Consider the following 14,005-nt stretch of genomic DNA (forward strand, 5'->3'; position numbering starts at 1 on the left):
TTATTATCTAATCTAATTAAATCAAATTTAATTAAGATTAATTAATAGTAGAAAAAGTGTAATTAATAATTAGTCAATCTAAGTAAATAGATTTTTAAATGAGAGAAAATTAAAAGAAAAGATATTTTTAATATAGTTTATATAGTGGACTTTTTGTAATGTATATTAAATACTATTTAATATATATTAAATAATTTAGAGATGGTAATTTTATATTACTTTTTTTAAATGAAGAGACTTTAATGATAATGGATTAAGATTTAATTGACATAAAATCACTATTATAACATTGTTATAATTTGAATTACTATGGTATTATTAATACGTTATATATTATTAACTAAATTATTGATATACCTTAATGGTATTAAGAGTTAACTAATGAAGCTTATGTAAAGTTCTCTAAATCGATTAATAATAGTTTTGACGAGTTTATTATTTATTAATGTTTGTTGGGACTAACAAACTATTAATAAATAATAGTGTAAATAGTTTAAATAGTTATCAATTAATACGATCAGAGTTAATTTAGAGGAGATTAGTTAATAATTGAATTATTGTAAAAGATATTAATCAAATTGAATTGGTTAATAATTTGGAGTATTAATTAATTGAATTATCGTACATAAGAGAAACTTATTTAAGATAATAATACTTGGTATTGGGGATTTATTATAACTTGTTATTATTAAAATAAAATGATAACATTGCTGAAAGAATGATGAATGTGGTCATTATAGATTTATTAATAAGATTTCTAATATAGCTTGTTATTAAATATTAACAAGTTATTATTATTAAATTATGAATATGAATATTTGTGTACTAAATTATAGATGACTTTTAACTTACAAAATTATAGTTAGTTATTAGTCAACTGATATTAATTGGAATGTTTCTTTGGATATGTAATTATTAATTAAATTAATTAGAGTTAATTAGATTTAATTAATAATCAAGTTATGTAATAGTGTTTTAATTGATATGCTAATATAGATTCCTCTAGCAAAGTTGTGAAGTATTTACATCGAAGTTGATAAGTCATACTATCATGACTTGAAAAACGACCTTAGATGTTTTAATGGTGAGACTTAGTATTATTGAATTGGAAACTATTAGATGTTAATAGGTCATGGATGGTGTACCTATGTTAATTGTTTGATTTAATTGATCATTTTAATAAAGTTATAATTCTTCTTAGTTTGATAATTGGTTCTTTTATAAATGAATAATGATCCTTGATTTATGAAGGAGAGTTAATCAATTAAAATATGGATCTTAGATAAATAAAGAAAGTAATTTAATTAAAGGTCAGTGATGATTAGTTTAATGAGTAAATAATTATCCTTAAGTTATTCTTAGAATAATGCTATCGAAGAACAAATGGGTTGACTTGTAGGGCAAATGATAACTTTATACACTTGAAAGTATACTTACAAACAAAAAATTGAAAACCCTTACACATTATTCAACTATGTGAATTTAGTAAATCAAAACATGTGTTTGCATCGTGTATTCTATATGCTTCTTGTTTTGAATTTTGGGTTGACTAGTGTTGAGCAGTCTTAGGATGTTACCAAAGGCTCGGGGGTTATGAGATATGATGGCATATTGATCTTATTTGGTCTCGATCTTTATAAGCTAACCATGGTAATGTGATCATATGCTCTATGAAATGTTTGTATTTACTGATTGTTATTGTTCATCAGTCTTCATGTGTGAAGCTGAGAGGTATGTGTATGAGACACTTGAGCTAATCATTTTTGAGTCATTGATTAGTTATCCTTCGATTATTTTCTAATCGCCATGATGGGACTGAAATATGAATTTATTTTTTGATGATGTGATGTTGTGACATGTTTGACTCAACCATTTTGGAGTCTTCGATTAGTATGATTTTGAGATATTCTTGGTTGCTTGTTGAGAATCATTTATCTTGAGATATATTTTGGTTATTGAGAACCAATTGATACTAATGATTATCATTGATGCTTTCAGTTGCCAATAGAAAACTGTTGTGGTCATGATTTTCTATGGATGCTTTTTTAGATGCTCATGGAGATTTGATGATTCTTATCTTAGAGATTTGATGATTCTTATTATGGATATTTGATACTTTTATGCATATTTTATGATTTTATTATAGATTTTTTTTATGATTGTGAGATTTATGATTCCATGAGCTTATGGTAGGTAATCTACTTGTAGTGTCGGAAAGTGGCTTGCAATGGGGGTCGGGGCCCTAAGTGGCTGCTAGGGTAACTCATTGTAAGTTTGGTTAAGAAGTGATAACATTTACACACTAAATGGAGATTAAATGAACTTAAAAAGATAATTGTTGATGTTCTCACTCATGCCTTGAGTGCTTGTACAAGCTAGGATGGGAGTAGTGAGAATGCATGGTTGCGATCGTACATTCCATAGTATGCCTCATTAGTATGAGAGGATACTAGTGGCCGCATGAGATCAGTATAGACCCGTGGAGTTTAGCTAACTACCAGGGTAACTTGTACGTGATAAATGCGATGACACTTTTCCGCTTGCAGAGTAGGTTTTCTATATGTCATTGTGTGCCTTTGAGAATTAGATGTCGATTTTGTGTGTGTTGGAACTTTTGAGTTAGTATACTTTTAGGATTCCTGAACTTTTTATACTATGTGTACTGATATCCGATTTGGGACTTGAGATTATCTCCTCAGCACAGTGGGAGTGGACCACTTAGGTTCTACGCGGTTGGGTGGTAGTGTATTTTTACTCTTATCATTTGAGATCTGTCCAAGACACCGTGCCTAGAGTATCCTTGGTTGGTATTTATTCTTCATTATGTTCTTGGAGCATTATAATAGATAATATACCTTATGATGAATGTATTTTCTGGTATGTTTCTTATATTGATGATTTGCTTTACTTTGCATATGTTAGTTGATGATTTATTATGCTTTACTTTGCATGTTAGTAGGATGTTTTAGGAGTGACATTCCTACTATGTTAATACCGATGATCTCTTCAGTGCTTTGGAATGTTATGCACGGAAGGATGGCTAGGATCCATGATGGTCTAATGATGCTATTTACGGTTGGGAGGAACTGTGCACTTAGGTATTTATGTTTGTGATATATGATTATCTTTTGTGATGGATGTTTATATCTTTTGTGATGATGTATCATGTATGATATGTGGTTTCATTTATGTTATTGCATCATGGATTAATATTAGATGATGATGATGTACTTTATTTACTTGGATGTTTATTCTTTTAAGCTTTTCATACCTTGTGATATGTACAGTGGATGATTGAGCTAAATTAAAATATAATTACAAAAAGACACTTCTATATTGTTTAAGTACATTGGATGTATCATTGTTATTTCATAAGGATAGGATGTTAGATGAATAGTTAATTTAGATGTGATACAACGTTAAGGGATCTTTAAAGAATGTAGCATGTTATGTATATAAGTTATATTTATTTTCATTTGAATTGTTGCTATTACTTTTGCAAATGTTATGAATGGTTTTATCTTTCATGTTTAAAAATAAAATTGTTTGGCAAACTTAGTAAAATTCTTTGGATCCCTTAGCGGGGCATTACATTTGGTATCAGAGCCCGAGTTTCAACATTGGGAGCTCTAGGTATATTGGAATGCTACTAGTTATTAACTAGTTGAAAAAAAAAATGAAAACTTAAAACTATCATATGTATCTTTTTCAAACTGAAAACTTGAAACTAGGTGAACTAAAACAAAACTTAAAACTGTTACTTGCATATTTTTTTTATATTTCACCACTTAGCTTTCAAAACTAAAAATTTTATTGAAAATCTAAACGAAGACAAAACTAAAAATTGAAACTCATTCTAGCTGCAAAACATATATCTTTTATCTATGTTGTAAGGTAGTAAACCTCTGTTTATCTTTGCAATCATTAACTTGCTCTTGTTTAGAATGAATTAAGGGATCTATTTTAGTAGTTGTTAAAAGAATGAATGTTGGATCGATATGATTTTTAGTTTACCATTAAACCAAAATCATATTGCTCTAAGGGTGTTGTAATATCCTCAATGGAAACATGTTTTCCTACAAAGAGAAAGGGTTCAATGGGACCCACATAGTGAGTATCTTAATTTTTCATTCTTGTAGGCTTCTAAGAGTAAGCCCAATCCCAAGGGAGGTGGATGTAGTGCCTGCCCCTGGTTCACATTTTGTTATCATTGCTGAACTCTTTTAGAATTAGTTTTATGTTGTTGGTTAGCAACATTCTTTTGAGATTATCAGATATTGTGCTATGGATTCAGTTTATTATGTGATGAGATTACTTAGACTCTACATTTCATGTATGTATGATGATTATTTTTAGTGTTCACAATTATTGATGATGATTATTACATTTCTTTCAATAATTAATGATGATTAGTAAGATAATTTATTATCATATGTGCTTTCTTATGAATACTTACCCCATACTTGCATGTGTATGGTGTGCCTATTTGCCTTGCGTGTTTTCTTTTGTATGGCATGTCTGATGTGGTTAAGGAAGGGAGTCGTAGTCACCTGCTAGTCAGGATCTACACAATGCACCACTTCCTACCATTATCTGTTTAGTTTAGTATATATTGTGTTTGTATATGCATGATTTTTATGTAGGTTGCACGTACCGGGTATCGACTTCCCTGAATTGCCAGGATGAGCGTACCCTATCACATTATCTCAATGATAAGAGAGGGGGGATAAATTCTCAAGTCCAAATCCCAACCCTTTGAGTCATTTGTCCTAATTGAAAAATTAGGACAAGTATTTGAGTTGAATACCCACTAAATGTGTCGAATGATATATTTCGTGATTTTTAACCCTTTAAATTTATTTTGTATGATTTATTCTATGATGGATTTTCATATTTTATCTTGAAGGTCTATGGTGAATTTTCCATTAATTAAGTCTTAATAAATAGATTTAATTAATAAATTATTTATTTAAAAAAATTAATAAAATATCATGATTTTTGATATTTTGATTGTAATTAATTAAATGTGAATTATTGGGAAAAATGAATTAAATAAAAGAAAATTAGAAATTAAAATTAATAATAATTATAAAATAATAATAAAGTAATAAATAAAATAATAATAATAAAAGTTATAAAAATTAAAATGAAAGTTATAAAATTTAAATAGAGATTATTTAAAAAGTAAATTGGAGCTATAAGCTTGCATGGGAACTAACATGTGTCAACAACACGAGGGTTAGTGCATCAATTAAGCACAAGGTGTCTACAACTCTATGACTCATCAAAAAAATTGGAAAAGACCCATGCTTAGTTGGTAACACCTTTCAGCGGTTTCAAGAAACAATCCAAAAGTTTCTTGAGAGCTCTTTATATTCAAGCATTCATAGAAGCTTAGAGAGGGGGTGGAGAGCAATTAGAGGATTGGAGGACTCAAGAACTCTGAAGAAGGGAGCTTGCTCTGCGGGTTTTCTGAGGAAGAGCGAATTAGCATCAGAATCTGGGTAGATTCTTGTAATTTTTCTTATGTTATTTTTGCATCATGCATTCCTGTCTTCTTTGTGTCTTCCATATGTCTTCTGAGGAATTTCATATTTTTATTGTATGCATTTTCAATTTGGGCAATTAAATTTATTTGAGAATCTTATATGCATGGATTTAAAAAAAAAGAAAACGGATTTGGGTTCGAATTAGAATCAAATTGAAATAGATTTGAAAATAGTTTCAAGATTTATGACCAAATTCATTAGTGAAATTATTGGATAAATTTAGAGAACAATTACCTTTTTAAGAGAAAATTTTTAATTCATCACAAACTGCTCTGTCGCTGCCCCTTGGATCGACCCAAACTCAATTATTCATAACTTTTTATCGTAATCGAATTTATTCGATCTCTCTAGTAAGATTTGGCGCAACTTGGCCCTCTCCAACATATTTCAATTTTAGCTCGATCCAATGGTTCATTAGGGAGATATGACCGTCGTACTAAGACTGTTTTATTAAAGAACAGATATTTCTCCATTTTCCATAACCAAGAGTTCTTTATGCTTAAACTTTACAAAAATAATATATATCAAAGCATGGAATGAATTAAGATATTATTGCAATCTTCTCTTATTAGAATCTTATTAATATGCATTAGTTTTATATGGTTTATTATCTAATCTAATTAAATTTAATTTAATTAAGTTTAATTAATAGTAGAAGAAGTGTAATTAATTATTAGTCAATCTAAGTAAATAGATTTTTAAATGAGAGAAAATTAAAAGAAAAGATATTTTTAATATAGTTTATATAGTGGATTTTTTGTAATGTATATTAAATACTATTTAATATATATTAAATAATTATAGATGTTAATTTTATATTACATTTTTTAAATGAAAAGACTTTAATGATAATGGATTAAGATTTAATTGACATGAAGTCACTATTATACCATTGTTATAATTTGAATTACTATGGTATTATTAATATGTTATATATTATTAACTAAATTATTGATATACCTTAATGGTATTAAGAGTTAACTAATGAAGCTTATGTAAAGTTCTCTAAATCGATTAATAATAGTTTTGATGAGTTTATTATTTATTAGTGTTTGTTGGGACTAACAAACTATTAATAAATAATAGTGTAAATAGTTTAAATAGTTATTAATTAATACGATCAGTGTTAATCTAGAAGAGATTAGTTAATGATTAAAGTACTGTAAAAGATATTAATCAAATTGAATTGGTTAATAATTTGGAGTATTAATTAATTGAATTATCGTACATAAGAGAAACTTATTTGAGATAATAATACTTGGTATTGGAGATTTATTATAACTTGTTATTATTAAAATAAAATGGGAACATTGTTGAAAGAATGACGAATGTGGTCATTATAGATTTATTAATAAGATTTCCAATATAGCTTGTTATTAAATATTAACAAGTTATTATTATTGAACTATGAATATGAATATGTGTGTACTAAATTATAGATGACTTTTAACTTACAAAATTATAGTTAGTTGTTAGTCAACTGATATTAATTGGAATGTTGTCTTGGATATGTAATTATTAATTAAATTAATTAGAGTTAATTAGATTTAATTAATAATCAAGTTATGTAATAGTGTTTTAATTGATATGCTAATATCGATTCCTCTAGCAAAGTTGTGAAGTATTTACATCGAGGTTGATAAGTCGTACTCTCATGACTTGAATAACGACCTTAGATGTTTTAATGGTGAGACTTAGTATTATTGAATTGGAAACTATTAGATGTTAATAGGTCATGGATGGTGTACCTATGTTAATTGTTTGATTTAATTGATCATTTTAATAAAGTTATAATTCTTCTTAGTTTGATAATTGGTTCTTTTATAAATGAATAACGATCCTTGATTTATGAAGAAGAGTTAATCAATTAGAATATGAATCTTAGTTAAATAAAGAAAGCAATTTAATTAAAAGTCAGTGATCATTAGTTTAATGAGTAAATAATTATCCTTAAGTTATTCTTAGAATAATGGTATTAGGGAACAAATGGGTTGACTTGTAGGTCAAATGATAACTTTATACACTTGAAAGTATACTTGCAAACAGAAAACTAAAAACCCCTACACATTATTCAACTATGTGAATTTAGTAAACCATAACATATGTTTGCATTGTGTATTCTATATGCTTCTTGTTTTGGGTTTTGGGTTGACTAGTGTTGAGCAGTCTTAAGATGTTACCAGAGGCTCGGGGGTTATGAGATATGATGGCATGCTGATCTTATTTGGTCTCGATCTTTATAAGCCCAGCCATGGTAATGTGATCGTATGCTCTATGAAATGTTTGTATTTACTGATTGTTATTGTTCATCAATCTTCATGTGTGAAGCTGAGAGGTATGTGTATGAGACACTTGAGCTAATCATTTTTGAGTCATTGATCAGTTATCCTTGGATTATTTTCTAGTTGCCATGATGGGACTAAAATATGGATTTATTTCTTGATGATGTCATGTTGTGACATGTTTGACTCAACCATTTTGGAGTCTTCGATTAGTATGATTTTGAGATATTCTTGGTTGCTTGTTGAGAACCATTTATCTTGAGATATATTTTGATTATTGAGAACTAATTGATACTTATGATTATCAGTGATGCCTTCAATTGCCAATAGAGAACTGTTGTGGTCATGATTTTCTATGGATGCTTTTTCAGATGCTTATGGAGATTTGATGATTCTTATTTTGGAGATTTGATGATTCTTATTATGGATATTTGATGCTTTTATGCATATTTGATGATTTTATTATGAATTATTTTTTATGATTGTGAGATTTATGATTCCATGAGCTTAGGGTAGGTAATCTACTTGTAGTGTCAGGAAGTAGCTTGCAATGGGGGTCGGGGCCCTAAGTGGCTGCCAGGATAACTCATTGTAAGTTTGGTTAATAAGAGATAATATTTACACACTAAATGTGGATTAAATGAACTTAAAAATATAATTGTTGATGTTCTCGCCCATGCCTTGAGTGCTTGTACAGGTTAGGATGGGAATAGTGAGAACACATGGTTGCGACTGTGCATTTCATAGTATGCCTCGTCAGTATGAGAGGATACTAGTGGCCGCATGAGATCAGTATGGACCCGTAGAGTTTAGCTAACTACCAAGGTAACTTGTACGTGATAAATGCGATGACACTTTTTCACTTGCAGAGTAGGTTTCCTACATGTCATTGTGTGCCTCTGGAAATTAGATGTCGATTTTGTGTGTGTTGGAACCTTTGAGTTAGTATACTTTTAGGATTCCTGAACTTTTTATGTTATTTGTATTGATATCTGGTTTGGGACTTGAGATTATCTCCTCAGCACGGTGGGAGTGGACCACTTAGGTTCCACGTGGTCGGGTGGTAGTGTATTTTCACTCTTATCATTTGAGATCCATCCAAGACACCGTGGCTAGAGTATCCTTGGTTGTTATTTATTCTTCATTATGTTCTTGGAGCATTATGATAGATAATATACCTTATGATGGATGTATTTACTGGTATGTTTCTTATATTGATGATTTGCTTTACTTTGCATATGTTAGTTGATGATTTATTATGCTTTACTTTGCATGTTAGTAGGATGTTTTAGGAGTGACATTCCTACTATGTTAATACCGATGATCTCTTTGGTGCTTTGGAATGTTACGCACGGAGGGATGGCTAGGATCCACGATGGTCTAATGATGTTATTTACGGTTGGGAGGAACCGTGCACTTAGTTATTTATGTTTGTGATATATGATTATCTTTTGTGATGGATGTTTATATCTTTTGTGATGATGTATCATGTATGATATGTGGTTTCATTTATGTTATTGCATCGTGGATTAATATTAGATGATGATGATGTACTTTATTTACTTGGATTTTTATTCTTTTAAGCTTTTCATACCCTGTGATATGTACAGTGGATGATTGAGCTAAACTAAAATATAATTACAAAAGGACACTTGTATATTGTTTAAGTACATTGGATGTATCATTGGTATTTCATAAGGATAGGATGTTAGATGAATAGTTAATTTAGATGTGATACAACGTTAAGGGATCTTTAAAGAATGTAGACTGTTATGTATATATGTTATGTTTATTTTCATTTGAATTGTTGCTATTGCTTCCGCAAATGTTATGAATGGTTTTATCTTTCATGTTTAAAAAAAAAATTGTTTGGCAAACTTAGTAAAATTCTTTGGATCCCTTGGTGGGGCATTACAACCAATCTCTACCAATGACCTTCTTTTTATCTGCAAATTTTTATTTTTTTTATAGTTTACATGCATACTTTTGAGGCTAATGAATTGTGAAAAATATTTATTGATAATGTGATTGGTTATGAAAGTTTGAGTCTTATATGCATAATTTTTGAAAAAGAAAAAACTAACAATTTTACTACCACATTTTAAACTATGGTTATTTTAAATAATTTTTTTATTTGATTGTATATTTAGATGTAAGAATATTAGATTTATTATTATTATATATTTCAAATATTTATTATATTATGTTTATGTATTTTCTAAAAGTTTTCTATTATTTTGAAAATGCATTTTTAGTTATTTTATATTTTATTTTAATTATACATTTTATTAATTTATTTCCTTATTTATTATAAATGATTGATATTATATATTATTTTAATTAGATATGATTTGTAATTATACAATTTAATAATATACAATTTTAATAATAAAATAATAAATAGAAAATTAGAAAAATAATATTAGAGATAAGAAAAGATAATTAAAGAATATTAGAATAGGTCCATCTTTTTTATTTTTAATGCAATATATATTTTTAAAATTAAATAAACTATAAAACTTATATTTAAGTTTAATAGAAGTATAACTTAATTGAAAAATTATGTTTTTATTTTATATTTATTATTTTATTACAAGTAATTAACTGCTAGGTGGAATTTTTTTTTCATTTTTATTAATTGATTTGATCGATTAATTTATTTGATAGGCTATTTGTGGGAACTTTGTTCACATAAATTAAATTTTTGATACAAAAGCTATCAAGTAGTCAAAAAAGTTGTCACTTTGGCCAAAATAGTATAAATCATTCCAATTTCCTTTTAATTATTTACCTAATTATTTATAGTCAGCTTTTATCTCACTCCACTTTTAACTTTTGTTTTGATATTTATTAGTTATTATCTCCACTTTTAACTATTGTTTTTCTTTTTCTATTTATTCAAAAAAATAATTACTTGTGATCTCTACATTAACTCATGTTGTGATGTCTATTTATTTGACTTTTCATTTTTAAAATAGATTTAGATTTTAGTTTTTAAATTATTCTAAATTATTTTTTAATATTAGTTTAGTTTTTCTTTAAATATTGTTTTTTAATTTCTATAATTTATTTAGTCAATAGAATATTTGTTAGATGCTTTGCTATTTTTTCTTTTTCTTTTTTGTATTTTTCATAATAGATTTTTTATTGATTTTTTAAAAATGGTTTTTATTTATTTATTTAATAAATTGAGTTTAAATAAATAATATTTATTAATCTATTTACAAGATGATTGATATGGATAATAAAATGACTTATTGCTTGTGATGGCATTTTGGTTTATGAGGAGCTGAGCTAGGGTGTCTGTGCCCTAGCTTGTGAATGTGATCCTTGGTTGTGCGAAGGTAAGGGTGGGCGTCTATTTTGATCTGCAGGGAGGGCAATTTTTGTTGCGGTTGTTTCTTTAATCTCTGATCTAGTCATGTTTTTTGTTTAACCTACGTGTGTAGCTTTCTCTTGATTGGGGGTGCCTGGGGTATGATCTGTGTAGCACTAGTCTATCTTGGGCCTTTGAATGGCTATGTCTCAAGGCAAGCCATCTAGGGCAGCATTTGACATGGACTTTCAGGTTGCCATTGGTTTAAAATCACCAAGTAAAGGAGCAAGGGTTTTTGACAACACCCTCTGCACTCCAAGCTTAGGGTCTACAAAATCAAATCTGTCTGGTGGATCTTGGATCTCAAAGATTAACAGTTGCCTTGAGCACTGCAAAGAGAGACCTATACTAGTAATTCCGATTGAGATTATTGCTGAGGATATTGAATATTATTCAAAGCATTCTTTGTATTGAAAATTTTTGGGACTAAGAGTGTCTCTACAATTTTTGGAATCATGGGCTTGAAGGACTTGGGAACTTAAGGGCGAAATGGAGGTCATTCTACTTGCAAATAATTTTTTCATGGTCACATTTATCTACCTGGCTAATCGCAATAGGGTTTTTGAGGGGGGGGCCCTATTTTTACAATCAAGTTGGATTTCTTGTCAAGCCATGGCATGCAAGCTTTAATCCTGCTGAGGAGCTTCCAAATCACATATTGGTGTGGGTTTGGTTGCCTAGATTTCCAATTGAATGTTGCCATGACGATGTTTTGCACATGCTTGCTTCAATTCTTGGGAAGCTGGTAGGGTCTTGAACACAAACCCTAGGTAAGAAAGTAATGAGCTTTTCTCAAATTTGTGTGGAAATTAATTTGAGTAGACCTCTACCAGATGCTTTGGATATGTATGCGGGTTCCCATTCTTGGGTGCAACAATTGGACTACGAGAACCTCCCTTTCTAATGTCACCTCTATCATGAATATGGTCACCTACTACGTAGATGCCTGAAGGCTAAGCCTATGGAAACTTAGCCTCCACCTCCTCCTCATAACACCCCTAGTGCTGATAAGGGGAAGATACCTATTCTAGTGAGGGGATGGATGTAGAGGGTTATGTTCCTATTAAGGCCTATAAAAAAATTAGTGTTCATAAGAGGACTTTAATGGAGAGACAAGACAAGGATACTTTTAATAGATTTGAGGTCCTAGATGATTTGGGTCAGCAAAAAGTCAATCCAGGGTTGATAAGAAGTCAATCCAAGGTTAATAAGTGGGGATCTAGGTGTGGTGGGTTTTGGCCTGGAGGATCACACTTCCATTACCCCTTCTACTCCACAAGAGGAATCTTCTATGCTTGTGGTCATAGAGGGGCAGATTGCTGCCCAAGTGATGTTGAGTCCAAATATTGAGTTGGGGTAGGGGGATGGAGGCACTTCTTTTCCTACATGGATTGTTGTTTAAGATGTAGCTAAGAATGGAAAGCCTTCTCCTCAATTGGGCATTTTGCAAAAGGATGGTGAGAAGGGGCTTTAAGAGAAAAGTGGTAAACTTGGTAAGAAGAAAGATTTGGAGAAGATTAAGATGATATAGGAGAATTTGGTGGAGGGTCTGTTAAGACCTTGGATTCTCAGTTTTTGACTCTGTCAAAATGATCATTATCTCATGGGATGTAAGGGGCTTGAATAGTGGCCCTAAACAAAAACTTGTTCATGAGTTGGTAAGAAGTCATTCTCCTGATGTTCTTTTTCTTTAGGAGACCAAGTTATTTTTTGAATGCATGATGGGCATAGCACCTAAGCTATGGAGAATGATCAATGCTAGTGTATTGGGGCTAAGGGATCTTTGGGGGGTGTGTCTTGTCTCTAGAACCCTCAGAAGATACAATGTCCTCTCTTTCCATGCCTTCTTAGTGTTCCAAGTTGGGGGGTGTTATCCTTTAAGTCCTCTCTTTCCATGCCTTCTTAGTGTTCCAAGTTGGGAGAGTCTATTCTTTTCTCTAATGTCTATGCTCCTATTTAGTTCCAAGGTAAACTTCTTGTTTGGACTAATATTTGCTTTGTTCGTAGCTTATTTTCCTATCTGTGATGGATCATTGCTGGAAACTTTAATGCTATTACTAACTTACCTAAGAAATGGGGTGGTAATGCAAGTCTTGAGCCTTTTGTGTTGTTGTTTTGGGATAATATTTCAGCTCTCAATCTAGTGGATATCAAACCTAGAAATGATCAATTTACTTGGAATAACAGAAGGGTGGGAGATAGTTGCATTGCCAAATGATTTGATGGTTTCTTGGTCTCCTAATTTTGGGTTGGGGGATTGTGGTCCTCTAGTTCTAAGATATTAGACTGGAGAGGATTAGATCACTAGCCTATAAAGCTAGGTATTTCTTCTACCCAAATGCCTTAGAAGCCACCCTTGAAATTCGAGCTTATGTGGCTATGGGATCTAGACCTTTATGAATGTGTTGCTGAATGGTGGATGAATGGTAGGCCTACTTATGGTATTGCAATGTATAATTTTGCTAAGCTGCTCTGATATGTGAAGTATTAGCTTAAGTAGTGGAACCAACAATGCTTTGGAAACATTTTACATGCGAAGCATGCTACACAAGCTAAATTTAATGGTATTACTAGGTTGATAGGGAGGATAGGATGTCTAAGAATTCATTGCAGGATAAGGTTAGGGCATTAAAAGTTCTAGAGGAGTGGAAGTTGAGGGAGAAAATCTGCTAGAAATAAAAAGCCCAAATTGAATGGCTTCAGGAGGGAGACAAGAATATTGCCTTCTTCAATTCAATGAAGGTCAGATGACATGGTAATTCTATATTGGCTTTCATAACTGATAGGGGAGAGGTTCT

The sequence above is a fragment of the Cupressus sempervirens genome, chromosome 1 (assembly GCF_028749045.1).
Source record: "Cupressus sempervirens isolate cs-2001-9-10 chromosome 1, ASM2874904v1, whole genome shotgun sequence".
Classification (NCBI taxonomy): Eukaryota; Viridiplantae; Streptophyta; class Pinopsida; order Cupressales; family Cupressaceae; genus Cupressus; species Cupressus sempervirens.